General features: G+C 37.5%; 2 protein-coding genes across 9 annotated transcripts in view; one reads left to right on the forward strand and one right to left on the reverse strand.

Annotated features, from left to right (window-relative positions):
- rassf5 (Ras association domain family member 5) overlaps positions 1 to 18,017 on the forward strand; it is a 131,260-nt gene that overhangs the window by 99,429 nt on the left and 13,814 nt on the right. The gene's annotated exons all lie outside the window — the stretch shown is intronic.
- eif2d (eukaryotic translation initiation factor 2D) overlaps positions 1 to 18,017 on the reverse strand; it is an 81,028-nt gene that overhangs the window by 16,537 nt on the left and 46,474 nt on the right. For 3 of the 5 annotated variants that reach the window (XR_010005510.1, XR_001730604.2, XR_010005509.1), the window contains exon 16: positions 15,363 to 15,481. The exons of 1 other annotated variant lie outside the window; for it this stretch is intronic. The gene's annotated coding sequence lies outside the window, so the exon portion shown is untranslated. Of the gene's footprint in view, positions 1 to 2,982; positions 4,666 to 15,362; positions 15,482 to 18,017 lie in introns of those variants that run through there. One more of the 5 variants, XR_001730606.2, reaches the window with a different exon arrangement.

Raw genomic sequence — 18,017 nt, forward strand, 5'->3', positions numbered from 1 at the left:
GAAAGAACAGCAGCCAGCATGTTGGACTTAACCTCTTCCCCACTGCGATCCTCTTTTCCTTGTGTGTTGTGTCCTTTTAGACTGTAAGCCTGTGGACTGGGAACTGTCAGATGAACAATTGTAAACTCTTTTACAGTATGTAAAGCACCATGTGCACTGATGGCTCCATATAAATTGATGATGGTGGTGTGTTTTCTGTGTAGAAAGGTTGTGTTTTTCTATGACTTTTTGTTCATGTTTTATTTTTGTGCTCCAAATATGTCTGTCTATTTTTCTTGATCATTCAGAAAAACTACATTGATATGCATGGTTTATTCCTTTGAACCTCATTACAATGCAATAATGTAGATTTAGTTGAGAAACAATTTTATGCAGTACTTTTTTAAAAAAAAATCCAAATAATCTTTATCTAAGCCTAAGGCTCAGTCAATACTACTTCTGTGTAGAGATTTCAACTTCTCACATTGGTAATAACTGATAGAAGAAGTGGATATGGTTAACCTGACAGCAGGTCTTTAGAAGCAAAGTGCTAAATCCAGTTGTTAACCAGAATGAGAGAAGGCCTATTGAATCAATGGGACCTTGGTTAAGTCGTAATCTGTGTAAGCTACATAGATTCAGTAGATTGGGTCTAGTAGGAATTAGCAGTTGGAAATATAATTGAGAATATTATTTTTTATACCCTATCTTTCTCCCCATGGGGACTCAAGGCGGCTAACAACCATCCATATGTGGATGGAAAGTATTTTCATGTGTGTATGGTACCCAATACCATTAATTGTAACTGAAGATTCAGCAAAGGGTATCAGGTTTTGTGGACTATCCTCTTCATCAGTTGTCTCTCATGAAATGGTTTGTAATCCACACAAATTTATCCCGTAATGGATTTCTAAAGTGCCTCAAGATTGTTAAGGTTACTGCCACGGACTAACACGTCTACCCCTCTAGAGATTGTTACAAAGGAAGGCAACTAAAACATGTTTCAGTTTTTGTGTGTTCACTGATGGAGGCACAGGCGTTTTGCTACACTTCTGGTTATATTAAAAGCAGAAGCTGCAGGCCTTAAAAGATTGCCACATTTCCTCTGTTAAGAGAGACAGGATGGAACAAGTTGACCACAAACATCATCTAGGTAATCTTTTAGCCTGTATCTGCTGAAAGAGAGTAGGTATGGTGAGCTTCATTTGAGATGAAAGGCTAAAAGAAAGAGATCTTTTTGGTATAGCAAACTTTCCATCACTTATCTGTCATAGTGACCCAAATAGCTGTATGATGACTAGGGTAGTGTATTCAGTGAATCCAGGTAATCTAGCACATCCTTCAATTGTTAATGTAAGAAAGTAAGAGATTTTGTTTTCCATTAAGGGAACAAAGTCCTGTATGCTATGTGAGTAATGAATGGATATGGGCACAAAACCACTCTTGTCACTTCATCACATTGAGGCTGGGAAGTGTAGAGCTCAGTCTGACTCAGTGTTGGAATGAAACGGATGATTTCCCTACCTCCATCACACTGTTAAATGTATCTATCAGTGGCTCTCAGTATTTTTTCTGTACATTTGCCATCACACTTTAATCACTAGGCACCACCCACTGTCTCTCCCCCCTATTTATTTATTTATTTATTTATTTATTTACAGCATTTATATTCCGCCCTTCTCACCCCGAAGGGGACTCAGGGCGGATCACATTACACATATAGGCAAACATTCAATGCCTTGACATAGAACAAAGACAAGACAAATGCAGGCTCCGAGCTGGCCTCGAACTCATGACCTCTTGGTCGGAGTGATTGGTCTCAGCTGGCTGCTCTCCAGCTTTGTGGGGGGGAAAACTCCTCTCTTTGAAATGTCAGCTGTTACGTGTCTTCACTTCCAGAAGCGGGGAGAGAGAAAGTGGCGATAATTCACTGCCCCCCCCCCCCCCGGCTGTCCCACAGAGAAAGGTGTGGGCCTTGGGAAACTATAACTCCCAGGAGGATTCCATCACATGGAGTCATGGCATTTAAAGTGGGGTGCAAGGACATTCTTTCCATAGTGTAAATGCCCCAAGAAAAGGGTATGGGCCTTGGGAAACTATAACTCCCAGGACTGCACAGCATGGAGACATGGCATAATAATCATAATCATATTCATAATTATCTTTCTTTCCCAGCTTTCCATGCAACACAAGACACAGACATATCACGGAAGGAAGGGAAGGGAAGGACCCAGAAAGGCTGTTTTTTTAAATAAAGAAATTGTTTTGGTAAAGTAAAAACTCAGTGAGCAAAAGATAATGCTCTACCTAACAAGGGTACTTTTGGCTCCTCCCAGAATTTCCCTCCTACAAATTGAGGAAACATTTCATTTTAAACCTGGGAGCAACAAATGCTATCACATAAGAAAACTGGCCATTCATTTGGATCATTCCCCCAAAATCCACTTCCCCACCACCTCCAGAAACATTTTAAAAGAATGCTGACTCCCATGCTTAAAATAAACAAAGAATGCTCTATCCTACACTTGAAGCCAAACTAATGTGATGGGAACAGTGGCTTCCTGGATTTTAAGTGTAGTACTCAGTGGAGTTTAGTAAATATGATGAAGTGGTTGAATGATGCAAAATATCACATTCCCATAATCTATCGGTGTTGGAGTTAAATTGAGACACATTCACCTTTTTGTCTCAATCTATATTTATTTACAAATATTTACACAGCACCGTCAGCATGGACCATTTCAGCATCCAACTCCATTGGTGGCAACAAACAAAGCATGTTATCTCTAAACATGTCAACGCCCACATTCCAGAACAGTGACGGATGTCCGTAATGTTTGCAGAAACTACACAGTGTCACTAGCAATTAATCTCTCTCTATATACATTTAACTCTTGCACTACTTACATACTGCGCGCACACAATACAATAGCTTTAAACCGTAAGTGAAAATTTCATACTACATAAACCATAACTCCAACATAATCCATATAGCAGGGAACATTTTGTTTAAATTATCTAAAGCTGTTTTTTTTTGTCATCACGCCTATCATCATCATTATTATATCTGTGTCCCACTTTTATCTCGTGAGGCACAAAGCACATAGAGTTCTGATAGTTTGAAAGTGTCAAAACTAATTGCAGCAGGATAGATCTCACTCCTGTATAAAGCAAGCAACAGTCTTCCAGTTTTCCAATAAGTACAATTAGTATGCAATTGTAATAGTCCTTCTTTAGCTGCAAATCCAGTACTTAGTTGTTTACATGGTAAGGAAAATATATGTCACACCTATTAAATCAGTGTGTCCTTTTCTCTGGCTAAGGGCTATATTAGTGTTTTCTGGCTCTGCCGGGAACAATATGCTGCCTCTGGCAATCAGCAAGGATGCTAGAAATATTCTGGGTCGGCGTCTCTACTGCCTATATCATCTCATGGGTCCTTGGTCAGCAAAAAGGGTTGTCTTGTTGCCTGATTAGTGACATGAATGTAGTGATGCATATCATGAGCCCACTGTTGGTCCATTAAGGGTAGGAATCAGACATATCTGAGAACCTTTTGAAGTAGACTGCCATTGATTAAACCTTCTGAAGGCAGAACACTTAACTCTGCCCCTGAAATATGGAGCATGTGTGTATGTGTGTGCATTTTAACACCTGCTCTCTCTGCAGAGTGCATGACGCTGCCCATATCAAAGTCAAATTAATTCCAAAATTAGGGTAGCTCTCTATAGCATCTTGGGGTTTCTTTTGTAGGAAGAATGTGTGAAGACACTTTGCATTCTGAATGATGTTTGAGTTTTGAGATTTTGAATGATTTTGAATGATTACAAATGATTTTCTAAATCATTTGATTTACAAAAGATCCCAGATCTAGACAAAACGATTGTAAATGGTCTAATTGCAAAGGGAGAGGATGAAGAAATGATAAACCTTTCTTGGGCTATACTATACTAGGTTGGGAGGGGAGTTCATATCACTGTGAGGGAAAATCATCCTGCATATATATCTTCTTTCCCCAAGGAAAAAAGCTAGGCAAGCACTATATTGCAATAAGAACATCAAACTTTCTTTTTGGAGGATGATTTGAATATGGAAGGGCATTCAGACATGCAATCTTCCAGTTGTAATTTGAAGAAGTATTACCCCGGATGTGTTTTGCTACTTTTGCCACATCATCTGCTCTTTTGTGTGAGCTAGACCAATAAAAGTTTAGATAACCCGGAACAAGGTCACTGGGTGCAAGTAGTCAACTGTCAATCAGTGCAGTCCTTTAGAGTTATTTATTTGTCCACAGAAACACACTGTATTGTTAAGAAATGTACCCCTTGCTATAATTTTGAAAGATCTTTTAAAAACTCAGATGCTGGCATTACGGAAACAGCAGTTTCTGTGAGGCAAGCTTCCTTTGATTGCAGGCCAAGAGAAATACATTTTTGATGTATGTTAGTGGCTGCATTGCTTTGATGTCCATCAAGTTATGAACTGAAATAATGAACTTCCATGTTTCCTCCATGTGTCTTTTCTCTTTCGCTCCTCTGTGTGCTACTTATGAGATAGTGAGGACTTAGGTGGAATGATTCAGAGTTGCAGTGATGCCCATCTCAGATGACAGATCGGTTTCTAAAAAAGGTCAATTCTTCTCTGTGTGCTTTTCAGATTGTTTGCTAGCAGTGGTGCCATCTGTCGCTAAACACAGAGGTGTAATAAGAACACATTAATTCCACACCACATGCAAAATGACATGTTAAATGACCCTAGATGAGAAACTCTAGGTTTGCTGAAACTCATATTTGTTCAATTGAAAATGTGGTGATACAGTAGAGTCTTACTTATCCAAGCTAAACGGGCCGGCAGAAGCTTGGATAAGCGAATATCTTGGATAATAAGGAGGGATTAAGGAAAAGCCTATTAAACATCAAATTAGGCTATGATTTTATAAAATATGCACCAAACCATCATGTTATACAACAAATTTGATGGAAAAAGTAGTTCAATACGCAGTAATGTTATGTTGTAATTACTGTATTTACAAATTTAGCACCAAAATATCACGATATATTGAAAACATTGACTACAAAAATGGCTTGGATAATCCAGAGGCTTGGATAAGCGAGGCTTGGATAAGTGAGACTCTACTGTATATTCAAAACTCCAAGATAGGAAGTAAAGGAGTCTATTAGCTGGTAAGTTGTTGCCTTGTAGCAGTTTTGTTTACGTGATTTCAGCAACATAAAATGTGCATGAAACCTTTTTATTCCGCAGTAAGAGCTCTACCACTTGCCCAGTTTCTAGATGTAACCTGTTATAATCTTGTCTGTAATGTTGACCACTTGCACATTTTTGTTTCAGTTTATGAAGATGATTATGCAAGATGTCCTTACATTTGAGGATGTCTTGCACCCTTTCAACCTTGAGCAGGCTAAAATGAATAATTGTAGTGGATGGAGAAAACATCAGTTTACTAGGCTGATTTTTCATACTACGTGCACTTCTTAGGATGTATGTTCTAATACTCAAGGAAGAATTTTGGCAGATAACAATATGTAACAAAATTTGAAAAAAAATCTGTTCTTGGTTTGGAAGTGTTATTTCCTGTTTAATTGTGCAGTACTTATTTTGAAAGTAGTAGTTATACTGTACTCCAGAAACTTTATTTTTGCAGCTGAGGGTAGGACTATTAATTCCTTCTGTCTAGGCACTTCATTTGTAATTTTTCTTAATGAAAATATGCCATTTTTAACCTTTCAATTTTTTTTTCAATTTTTTGCAGTTTAATAAACCTTTCCCATGTTTTTATGATAGAACCAATTAGGAAATGAAATTTATAATTTAGTAATAAAAATCATGTTACATAGTGTAATTAATTAAAGAGATTAATGACTAAATTCTCTCAAGAAGAGATAACAAAAGAGAATGAATGGAGGATATTTTATTTGGATTTTGTAATATATATAATGAGATACCTCGAAGATGGGACCCGTCTAAACATGAAATTCACCTGTGTTTCATATTAACCTTTTACATGTATGTTCTCTCTAGGAATCTCTAGGACTTTTGGTGGGATGTTATGGAAAGGTGTTCTCAGAAGGTTTTTTTTAAAAATAGCATTTATTATTTGCAGTTTTCCCACTTTTGCAGTGGTCCTTCCACAAGCAAAATAGGGACTTGTGTAATATGCATTAATTACTTTTTCTAGTACAAAAATATCTTGAGTGTCTGTCTTTTCTCTTGTAAACTGAAGTTGTAGTTTGCAAATTACATAGATATTTAGAGGGGTACTTTTTATACTATCATCTCCCTTGAATTTCTTTATGCAGAATGAAACAAATTAAATAAAAATGGGGTCCTTGTTCACTGAAGGAAAGCCACCTTTGTAGATGGTGTATAAACATTTATTTTTAATATTTCAACACCTGCAAAACCTGTTCTACTAGCAGCAGTAGTAGACAGAGGAAATTTGCTGTATGTTCTGGAGAAAGTATGAAATGGCACGACTTCCTTATCTCCTTCAAACAGTACAAATTAGATAAGATCCCACCTCTCCCTCAAGCATTTTGGCACATGCAGAGGGTCTGAGGGAGAGGAAGAGATTTCTTGTTATTTTGCTGTGGCATGGAGAAGGTAAGAAACAGCAAAGAAGGGACAACTTTAGTGGCAAAAACAAATGTCCTAGCAGATACATGGAGGGGAGAAGAGGTGAGAAAATATTTCCAGTAGAAGTTACCTTTCCCTGTTCTGATTCTGCTTTGGTTTACATGGGACAGACTTTTAGGCAACCATTGAAACATTAGGTTTCATAAACATATCATATGAAGTTTAAATTGCAGTACAAATGTAGGTTGCGGCTGGAGATCAGTTATAGAGCTTTGTATGGAGGGCATTTAAGATTCAATCTTTGGTTGACTTTGATGGAAGGTGTTGGGAAATACCCCTGGTGGGATCCTTAGAGTTGTTGCTGGCTGGGGAATCCTGGGAGTTTAAATAAAAAAATACCTTTTTCACACTATGTGTCAGTCAAAGAAGAGAGCACATCACAAAATGGACAATTACCTGACCCCAGTATAAGGAAACTTCCTGCTTTCCCTATGCCTGTTGATTGATCCCTGCTTTGCAGGTTTCTCAAGCCAAAAGTCTTGTCAGGCTTGCTCCATAGAGAGATTGATATAGGGCCCTTCATATGCAAAGGTGATATTCATCCAAAGCTATGGTTCACACCTGTATTGTACCTGTTCCTTCTCCTTGCCAGTGTCACCCATTAAAGTGGGTCTGGGATGGAGAATCTTAGAATGCTGTGAAATCATAAATACAGGGCAATCCTGTATTACAGGAGAATGGGAGAGAACATAATGCAGAGGGACAGAATGACTCTTTTCTTGCAACGTATATTGAAAGTGATGGGTGTAAGAAACTCATCAGTGGTGAAAATATTGCATAAACAATGTGTAAAATATATGTGTGTGTGTGTGTGTGTTGGTGTAAAACATTTTGGCAGTAATTTGCCTTGCATGCCTAAGTTTGCAACCTCTTGCTGATAAAGAGATATCTACATCTCAAAAGTTTGTGTACAATGTTTTGCCTTTCTCCATTTGTCTAATGTAAATTTTTCCACATTGCTGATGTGGAACGTTTTTTACTACAATACAAAAGTTGTTTACTCTTGTAAATACTAATTGAAATGGTTATAATATGTAACCACCAGTTTAATGTATCTCGACCATAAAAATAACATATTAACAATTAACAGTAGTTAACAAAGTAAAGAACCAAGTGTATGCACTTGTGAATTCTCCCTCTCGTGAGAGGTTTCTAATACAGGCAAAACTGGTGGTTACATATTATAACCATTTCAATCAGTATTTACAAGAGTAAACAACTTTTGTATTGTATTATATATAGATATCTGTGCTGATAGAACATTTTTTTACTGTCAATATGTCTACCTCTACTTTTCAGAACATTTACACACCTTTACCAGTTCAACGGATTAGTCTAATGGAGCATATTGTGCATCTGTTTTGGTTTCTTTGGCACCAGTTATAATGAAATATTCTTGAATTGTTGTGATTGCCAGTGCATATAAATCATTATGGTGTTTCCTAGAATTGAAGTATTCTTTCCCACATGAAAAAAGAACTGAAAAATATAATTGTGACTGTAACATTGGCCTTTCTACAGTCCCAATTTAAAAGAAATATCATCATTATCCTGAGGCATTCTTCTATTATCTACAGTTTGCTGACTTGATCTTATGTGCTCAAGGACTGGAATGGTCTTTTAGTAATAGGTCAATATCCTCTCTTTAAAAGAAAGAGAGAGAAAGGGGCATTTACCATTTCCTTTGTTTTTTAGCTTTTATGAACATGATTTTTTTTAAGGTAACTCCTGTTGTGTTGAGACTTTCTTGCCTGCTGGAAAACAATAATTGTTTTTGGGACAACCTGGAAGGTTCATCAATTTCTAATTCTATGTACATGGTTTGACACATACCCTGTTTCCCTGAAAATAAGACATCCCCGAAAAATAAGACCTAGTAGAAGTTTTGTTCGATTGCTAAATATAAAGCCTCCCCTGAAAGTAAGACCTAGGAAAGTTTTTGTTTGGAAGCATGCCTGCCAAACAGAACACCGGAGCATGCAGGGTTGGTAAATGTACAATACCAGCTGTACATGAAATTCTTGATAGGATTCAGAGTTTTTGTCTGGTTACGTTGGTTTGTGATGACAACTACTGTACAGTACAGTAGAGTCTCACTTATCCAACACTCACTTATCCAACATTCTGGATGATCCAACACATTTTTATCGTCAATGTTTTCAATATATCGTGATATTTTGGTGCTAAATTCGTAAGTAATTACAACATAACATTACTGTGTATTGAACTACTTTTTCTGTCAAATTTGTTGTATAACATGATGTTTTGGTGCTTAATTTGTATAATAATAACCTAATTTGATGTTTAATAGGCTTTTCCTGAATCTCTCCTTATTATCCAACATATTCACTTATCCAACGTTCTGCCAGCCCGTTTATGTTGGATAAGTGAGACTCTACTGTATATAATAAATGTTCATTTTTTTTGTTACAAGAACACCGTATTTAATATTTGGTAAAAGAAAAATATTTAACATGCTAGTGGGATTCAGTTTAATATGCTCATACAGTTTGTGAATGTGAATTCTTCTTCATGGAAAAATAAGACATCCCCTGAAAATAAGACCTAGAGCATCTTTGGGAGCAAAATTAATATAAGACACTGTCTTATTTTCGGGGAAACACGGTAGGTGACAAGAAATTTTATTTCACTGGAAGAATCCATCTGCTTTTGTGTGTAGAGCATAGCATGGTCTAGTTCTCTTATAGTGTGGCTGACATTTCAATGAAAGTGAAGATGAGGGAGGCATAAATTTTATTTTAAACGCATTGACAATCTGGTGTAATGACTACCTGACTGAGTTTGCCTTACTTTTTATCACTGTGCTTCCATTGCCTCAAAGAGTTATGAGTAAAGTTGTCATAATATTTGATGAGTCTATAAAGCTCAGTTGATAGCAGTGTGGGGGCATCTCCCAGTCCCTCTCCTAATTTAAAGTAAATGTAATACTGGCACTCTTGGAGTTCCACACATTACAAGAAAATTTACAGTTTAGGGACTCAGATAATGATGGTTTTCTAAATACCCTCACCATTTCAAATTTTACATAATTTCTATGTAAAATAATTATGATTAGGAGATGGTGACCCACTGTAAATCCTATGTAGAAGTTGGTCTCTTCTACACTGCCATCTAATCCAGATTATCAAATCAGATAATCCAGATTATCTGCTTTGAACTGGATTATATGAGTCTACACTGCCATATAATCCAGTTCAAAGCAGATAATTTGGATTTTATATGGCAGTGTAGAAGGGGCCTTGGACATTTCATTTCCCCTTATGCTCCAGTAAAGTGAAGCTTGTTCTAACTATAAAAGAGGTGCACTAGGAAATTAAAATGTATGTCTTCATTCATAATATCAGGTCTTTTGTATTATCTTGTTGTCGGATTGCAACCCCCCCATCGATTCTAGGCAATGATATCTGGAGGGCCACAAGGTACCCATCTTCTTTTTAAAACAAGGGTATGCTGAATGATAATAATCTTGTATGACTTGTTCTTTTTACAAAAACGAAAAAAAGGAACAAAGCAAAAGGATTTATAACATTTCACAGGTTTCTTATGACATAAGCTTTTACAGACTAGAGTGGATTCTAACCCATGAAATTGTATGCTGTAATAAATCTTAGTGTTTAAGGTTCTACAAACCTCTTTGTTGCTATGGAATGCACCATTTTATTTGCTAGAAATCAAAATCTCCATAACTACATAGGTTATTCAGAACACACACAGAAGAGAGGTATAAAGAGTTGGATGATATATTCACTCAGTACTTGTTATCTCAATAAGCCTTTGAATTATATAGGTTTCTTCAAATATATTATGAGGTTATGATTTGTTTTTGTCCTAAGCCATATAAAAACTACTCTTGCTATGGCAATTAGGGCCCTATAATCAAAACAGGTGTTATCCTCATGGCTGTATTGGCAGAGGGTTTTTAGAGAATTAGCCAGACAATTAAACAGAAAAGCAATTACTTTTATTTGGCAGAAGTATGACCCAGAAGTCATTGCTTTGGTTTCTTTGGCATCCAGGAAAAGTACCGTATATACTCAAAGATAAGCCAGGTTTTTCAGCCTTTTTTATGAGCTGAAAAAGTCTCCCTCGGCTTATAATGGGGTCAAGGCCAGGCAGTGGAGCCTGGAGGCCATTGCTTGCAATATATGATATATTTGTCTCTCCTCTTATCCTCCCTTACCAGTGTTTTCTTTTCCAAAGCCTCCCTCACTCTTAACCAAGGGAATGTTTTGAAAAGGGAAAGGAGGGGGAGAGAAGCCCTTTCAAGTCAGGAAGAAGAAGAAAATCCATTAATCTTATAAAAGCATTTTCCCCTGAAATATTTGTTAATCTCTCCTACATATAGGCATTTCCCCCTGCAATACTTTGCAGTCCCATATGTTTGTAGATCTTTGCAAAGCCTGAATACATATAGAAATCTAGAGATATATCTGTATCTATATCTGTATCTATATGTATACATTATTTTTATATATGAATTTCCCTCACAAGTTTACAATTCTGCAGAGTGCTGCCTTTCAAATATAACAGAGAATACAAGGCATGCTTCATACTTAATTTTTAGGAAGCACAGGTTCTCAGCTGTAAATATTGTTCTGGGATATGTTTAAGGAATTTGTTATACTTAGACTGCTATCAAAAGGGAAGGATAAGTGGGATTGTCTTCAATAGCCTGTATTTACACCATCGTTAAGCCAATTATTATTTTATTTTAAATGCTTGAACGTTCAGCAGTACGCTTTGACATAACTGGTGGTACATTTTTCTCTATTATTGTTCTTGCTTGATAGATGCGAGAACGAGATTTCAGGGTAAAGTTCCATAAATTAGATTGTAAAATTGGGTGTGTGATTTGGAACTCTCAGAATGGCATGACGCTAAGAGGACCCAGTTATTGTTGCTTAGTGGGTGCCTCTACTTTTGAGCATTCATTGAACGTTTTATTCAAAGACCTCCTGGTGCTATCTGAGTGCAGGTCATTTAGCAGACACTGTGCCCAAAATATCAGACGTCCCTTTTCCTATCAAGAAAAAGGCAAAAGGGCAAACCTGTCCCAATGAAACATTTTAGCAGTGCTTAAAATGCATATTATTTGCATCAGAAGTGGAAATTGAGGTTTTGATCTCAGAGATCTCAGAGGTTCATCTTCACATAGATTTAGTCTTTGCATGCTTCAAACCCCCATGTCTCTTGATAGTGAAAAATAAACATGCACTTCCTCTTTTTAAAATAGCACAAGCAATTTATTTCCTGCTTTCTCTGCATATGTATGTGGCTTGTTATATTTCTTTTAGATTGCATCTGTCAGCATCTTCATTTACATTCTGTCCATGATTTGAAGAATCTCACTTTTGTAGAATTGGATTTGTAACTTCCCCAGAATGGGAAGAAGATTTGAATATCAGGCAAAAATATGTTTTAGAGTGTTGAAAAACCCTGATGAGAAGAATCCTGGATTCATGAAAATATAGACAGTTCAGAATTTATTCTGTGCAAAATTCATATATGGTTGCCTTGAAGAGGAAACTTCACATTCTGCATAGGAAACTTCACATTCTGCATTATCTGTGTGGAAAACAATACTCCCAAACAGAAATATTTCTGAACAGAAAATATAATCGTGGTTTTATTCTATAATTTGGACAGAGTTTATTTGCATAGAATGCAATATTTTGGCTGTTTTACACAAGACAAATCCTTTTCTGTACAGGAATTAAAACTTCTGCCTAGAGATATTATTTTCCATGCCCCCCCCCCCCCCCCAAAAAAATTGCTGTTTGCTATGCAGGAAATTCTGTTTTCTGCACAAAACAACCACATGTGAATTTTGCATAGAACAAAGCCCCAAATTGCAAATATCTTCTGAAAGCTATGGTTTTTCAGACTTTTGCATAGTGAGAAGAAAACTGCTGAAATTGTAGCTACCTTTGAGAACAAAATTAATGAAGAATCACATCCCTATTTAGCAGTGCAATATGTTTCTCAGTACATACTTCTCATACATATTTTCTTTCCTTCTCCCATGTACACTAAATCAGAATCTTTTATTTTGAGCTATGCAGCAGGAGCAGTTGTTGTTGTAACTGAAGCCAACGTGAGGGCGATATAAAGCAAAACACACAAGTTCCTTGTGTCACAAGTGCCTTTCCCCATCTTTTGACAACTCTAGGAGGTGTCCTTTCTTTGCTCTCATTGATGGTATTGTGGATAAGACTGCAGTGCTGTTGGTGAACTACAAACTTTATTGATGATCATAATTTAGCTCATTATTTGATACTAAGTAACATTTCTACGTAAGAAAGTATCTATGTACTGTGCATTAAAATATGATTTGGTCTTATTTGATCACTGTACAAGCTAGTTGGGCAGGGGGTCAGCAGTTGTAGTCTAAAAAAGTAACTCTCCACAACAACCATAATTACTTCTTCATTGGAAAGGACACTGATCAAAGCTGTGCAGTTGGCTTCCAATTTTAAAACTGACAGCGTCCAAAGCAAAAAAAAATCCCGATTCTTTCTGGGTGAGAGGGAAGAGGTACTGTGCCCTGATAAATTTATAGCAGTGTAGATCCTTTAGCTCTCCTAGCACATCCTGATTCAGTGCAGTTAGTCTGATGCCTTTCAAACTTGACTTGCTGTATGATTTCATGTGGTTTTTGGGTCCAGCTTCAGTTATGTTGTATCTGCCCAAACAAAAGGCCTAATGGGCTTATTATAGATAACTTCATGACACTGCCTGTTCGGTATCATCGTTTCTATACATAGTAAGACAGTTCTGAGTGTATCAAAAAAGCAAATGTAAGAAGAAAGAAATAAGCTGCAAATATGATGGTCTTGCCAGGATGCTGGTATTCATTTATAACACACAGTAGTGGGTTAAAATAACAATTGGTTTGTATTTCAGCCCAAGAAGTCTTCCTTTCCAGTGATTTCATTTCACTTTATTTATTTCTTTTTTCACTGTGCTCTGCTTCGTACCTGTGACTTCGCAGGTAGATTAGGGAGAGCCCTGAAATGCTTGCCACTGATACTTGGAATTGGTATTCTTAAATACGTTGAAGTTAATGTTCACCTTGCAAGCATTGTTGATTTCTTTGCCTCGTGCATTTAAAACACAGAAAGAGGATAATTTACTTTTTTCCTAGCCAGTTCCTTATTTCCATAGAAACCACCTGAATGTTTTCCTGGTGATCGGTTGCTAGGGCAAAATGTGCTAAGATCCTGGAAAAGGTTAAACTAGTCTTCAGATGGGGTAGGGGGAATTGACAACAACCTGGACATAAAGTAATTTGGACAGAAGAGGTTAAGAATGCCACAAGTGCAATAGTCAGGATTGGTTTTCCTTGGCTTGTGTGGGTAGGTCCTGACACATGGTAACAGAAGATCTCAGGGAAGGTTATGATACATGATAACAGCTGTTCAGGTGTCAGTGATTAATTAATTATAATAGGCTAGCAAATATTGTCTCCTGAGAAGATACATCTTCTACATGGCTATCATCAGGCATATGTGTGTATGGGGGTGGGGGGTGGGGGGTGGGGGGGAATAATTTCTGGTCCTGAACATACACTTTTTGGTGCAATGATCTTAATCATTCTGATTGTTGTAAAATATTGGAACCCCCACCCCCACAATTTTCTGTTGCAGCACTTTTGAAGTTCAGGTCTCACTTGTGGACATGTATGTAGCTGGTGAATACTGACTCAGACCACTGGTCAATCTATCCCAGTATACTTACTCTAACTGGTAGCACCTTTCCAGGATTTTGATTGGAGGGATTTTCCAGACCTACAACCCTTAAACTAGAGGTTACAGGGATGGAGTTTTGGACCTTCTGCATGCAAAATTGTGCTTTTTCACACTAAGCGATAAATTTCTCCTTAAAGTTCACCTTTAGTTTCCATACCAGTAGAGAATGTCTATTTGGAATTTGAGCTGGTGGTTGCAGAAAACACAATGCATGTTTGCCAGAGAGTTCTACTGGGATATGCTTCCTTGTAATCCCCTTTCCTTCTGTGACTGCAATCATATCTCATTGAAATAGAAAGAGCTATATAGTGTTCCCTTTCTAGTACCCAAGCTGGCTGGTTTGTAGTTTTGAGCCCTCAGTTTCATTACTTAACCAAACCATTATCTGGTGATGATAGTAATAGTGATGATATAATGTCACCAATAGCAAGCTACAAGCAATATTTCTACCCTGAGGAACTTCTAACCTAGCATTGTAAGATTGCATGGACAATATAGGGATGGGAGGCTTCTGGAGGCAAAGGTAAAAGGAGGGAGAAATCAGTTATACAAACTTACAGGCTTTTCTCATGATATTTTGTTGCATGAGGCGAAGGCTACAGCAAACACCCCCGGTTCCTATTCCATAAAGCCAATAGTTGAATTGCTTTTCAGCACTAGCAGTAGAATAATGTCCGTCAAGGCATATGAGTTAGTGGGATAATTTGGAGGGGGCAGAACAGATTACATGGAACACATAAGTCTTTCCTCCAGTGAAGAGGAACAGCTTGAGAGCTCATAAAAACAGCTGGGACCCTGCCCTTACTGCTCTGTAACATCTTCTGCCTGGCAATATTGTCAACAGAGAGAGAGAGGGGGGGGAATAAAGCAAAAGGGAAGAAAGATGAAAAGATGGTCTTGGATATACACATTAACATCTTTGCATGCACCTTAAAAAGGATGTCTGCAAATAAGTCTTACCCTGTTATCTTCCAAGGTTGTTTAAAGCCGCTCCATTCCTTTATTTAGAAATGTTCTCCATATTTCTTGTACAGGTCAATAATTTTGCCAATTTAGAATGCCACAGTAGGCAGCTATCACTGGGAAGAAGGGAAAAGGAGAGGGAACCAAATTAAGACAAAAACATTATCTTTTTCGACTATAAGGTCATCCTCTCTAATCTCCATACAGGGAGGAGGAAAGAAGCATGTAGCCAGCCTTTTCAAGCAGGCTTCACAGGTTCAGATCCACCTTCAAATCCCACATCAGGAGAGCTGAGAAAGAGTGAGACCAGGTTCCGTCAAAATTCTGGTTGGAGAATTTTCATTCAGTCTATCACTGAGAACCTGATGACAACAGGGAACATGAACATTTATTTGACATCAGGAGCCTGGACATGTCACCTCAAAGGTCTGCATTGGGGAAAATCCCTTATGCCCATTATGGCTTGTGAGCCCCATATAAAGTTGCCAGCTAATGGGTACCACCCTTTCCATGTGGGATGCAGAGGGCATTCCGATCTAAAACCTCCCTCCCATTAATCTATCAAAACCCTGGAAGGAAAAGAAGGAAATTCTGACCATGAAGATAGAGTTATTCTATATCTCACAGGTGAGAAGGAAAAAAGATAGAGCATCAAAGAAGATAGAACTGTGCAGCTATGGTCCAATGTATGGCTGCAGTCTTTGTGTACTTGTCTTTTGCTGGCTTGTTGTGTTTTTTTAGCCTAGCACAAAAGGTTTGGGCATTCAGGTGGAAGGCTGCTCCAAACATTTTGACTAGAATGGCCTCAGTTATCATTGCCAAATCTGCACTTACACTGGAAAATGTTGTTAGGATTCATTTCAGGTATCCTTTGACAGCTGACCTTGACTCCTATGAAAGTGTTGCTTCTTATGCTAAGGGCTCTCATGCCAAAAAGGTATATAACTCCCAACCTCCTCTTCTTTATCTGAAATTTTTGAACAGCTTATTATGTCAAGACCCCCAACTGAAGGAACTCAGTGTGACTTCATTGATTTCTGTGGACATCAGGGCTAACAAAGGACCCTAGCAGTTATGTTTAGGAGCTGTCATTGTCCCTAGCATTGATGGAAAAATCAAATGCATGAATAGCTTGATGATTTAGCACCTGCTGTTGCATCAAATCAATGCTAGAATTGGGTGCTAGACATATTTGTGACAATCAGTCCATTGTTCATTTAATGAGCCACCTCCATATCCCCACTGCTGTGACAGGTGTATCCAAAATTGTTTATTTTCTCTTTGCTGAATTCTCTGCCTTCCTAATTACATTTCTCTTTATGTCTTGGAAGCATCCCCGTCTGTGACAGGCCTTGATTATTCGTGTGGTCGATTATTTCTAAACATTAATGAGTGGATTTGCATAAAGGCTCACTGGGGAACCCTGCCTATGGGCCAATTTGTCCCTCTCTATGTTTCCTATATGGAACGATTACCAGTCCAAGCATCAAATGTGTAGATCAAACTATGGAACAAAGAGATTGGCTATGGATTAAGTACACGGGTTGCTGACATTTCATGCGATTTTTGCCATTTCAGGACAAAAGCTCTATATGAAATTGAAGATAATTACAATTGTATTATTTGCCTGGGGAATACGTATCATATACCTTTGTAGATTTTCCACCCAAAGAAAGTTAAAATTACAGCTAGGCTTAAATTGAAGCCTGGGGTACAAAAATAAAGTTGCAAGTTAGACTCTGTATGTGTCAGAATGCTGTTGAGCTATTGCCCCAATTAGAATGAAGTCATGATGATTCATTACTTCCTTTCCTACTCTTTTGCTGATTGACTTTGTGACCCCATCACTTTTCTAGACTGTGATTTTTCTTTGTTACCAAAGAAAAGCACAGTTGAGATTAGCTCCAACTTTAGGTAAGTTAAGCTTGATTGGGAACAGAACAGTGTATGGAGGTACTTTCAAATGTCTTTTTTGTCAAGCAACAATATCACCAAATATTTAGGGCAAAGAGAAATGTACTACAGTAGAGTCTCACTTATCCAACATAAACGGGCCGGCAGAACATTGGATAAGTGAATATGTTGGATAATAAGGAGAGATTAAGAAAAGCCTATTAAACATCAAAATAGGCTATGATTTTACAAATTAAGCACCAAAACATCATGTTATACAAGAAATTTGACAGAAAATGTAGTTCATTACACATTCATGCTATGTAGTAAATACTGTATTTACAAATTTAGCACCAAAATATCACATTGCATTGAAAAAAATTGACTACAAAAATGTGTTGGATAATCCAGAACGTTGGGTAAGTGAGACTCTACTGTACATAGAGGTACCCTCTAGGAATGAATAACAATGAGTTCTGATTTTGTGCAAAACTGAGAGAAATTCTATGTAGCTTTCAAATTATGGTTCTGGTTTGGAACCATCATTGTTCTGCTACCTACATTAATTCTGCTTGACTAGCAGTGATCTAGATTCTTCCTGAATGGACTGAGGATGAGAGGTGCAAAATGAATTGTATACTAAGGTATTATGCCAGGTGGAAGGAAGCACTTGTCATTTAGAAGAGAAAGCAGTTCAGATTTGCAATCCAGGACATTCTTTCTCCACATATACCATGATCTCATCTCATGTCATTGTCA

Source organism: Anolis carolinensis, chromosome 4, assembly GCF_035594765.1.
Source record: "Anolis carolinensis isolate JA03-04 chromosome 4, rAnoCar3.1.pri, whole genome shotgun sequence".
NCBI classification, from domain to species: domain Eukaryota; kingdom Metazoa; phylum Chordata; class Lepidosauria; order Squamata; family Dactyloidae; genus Anolis; species Anolis carolinensis.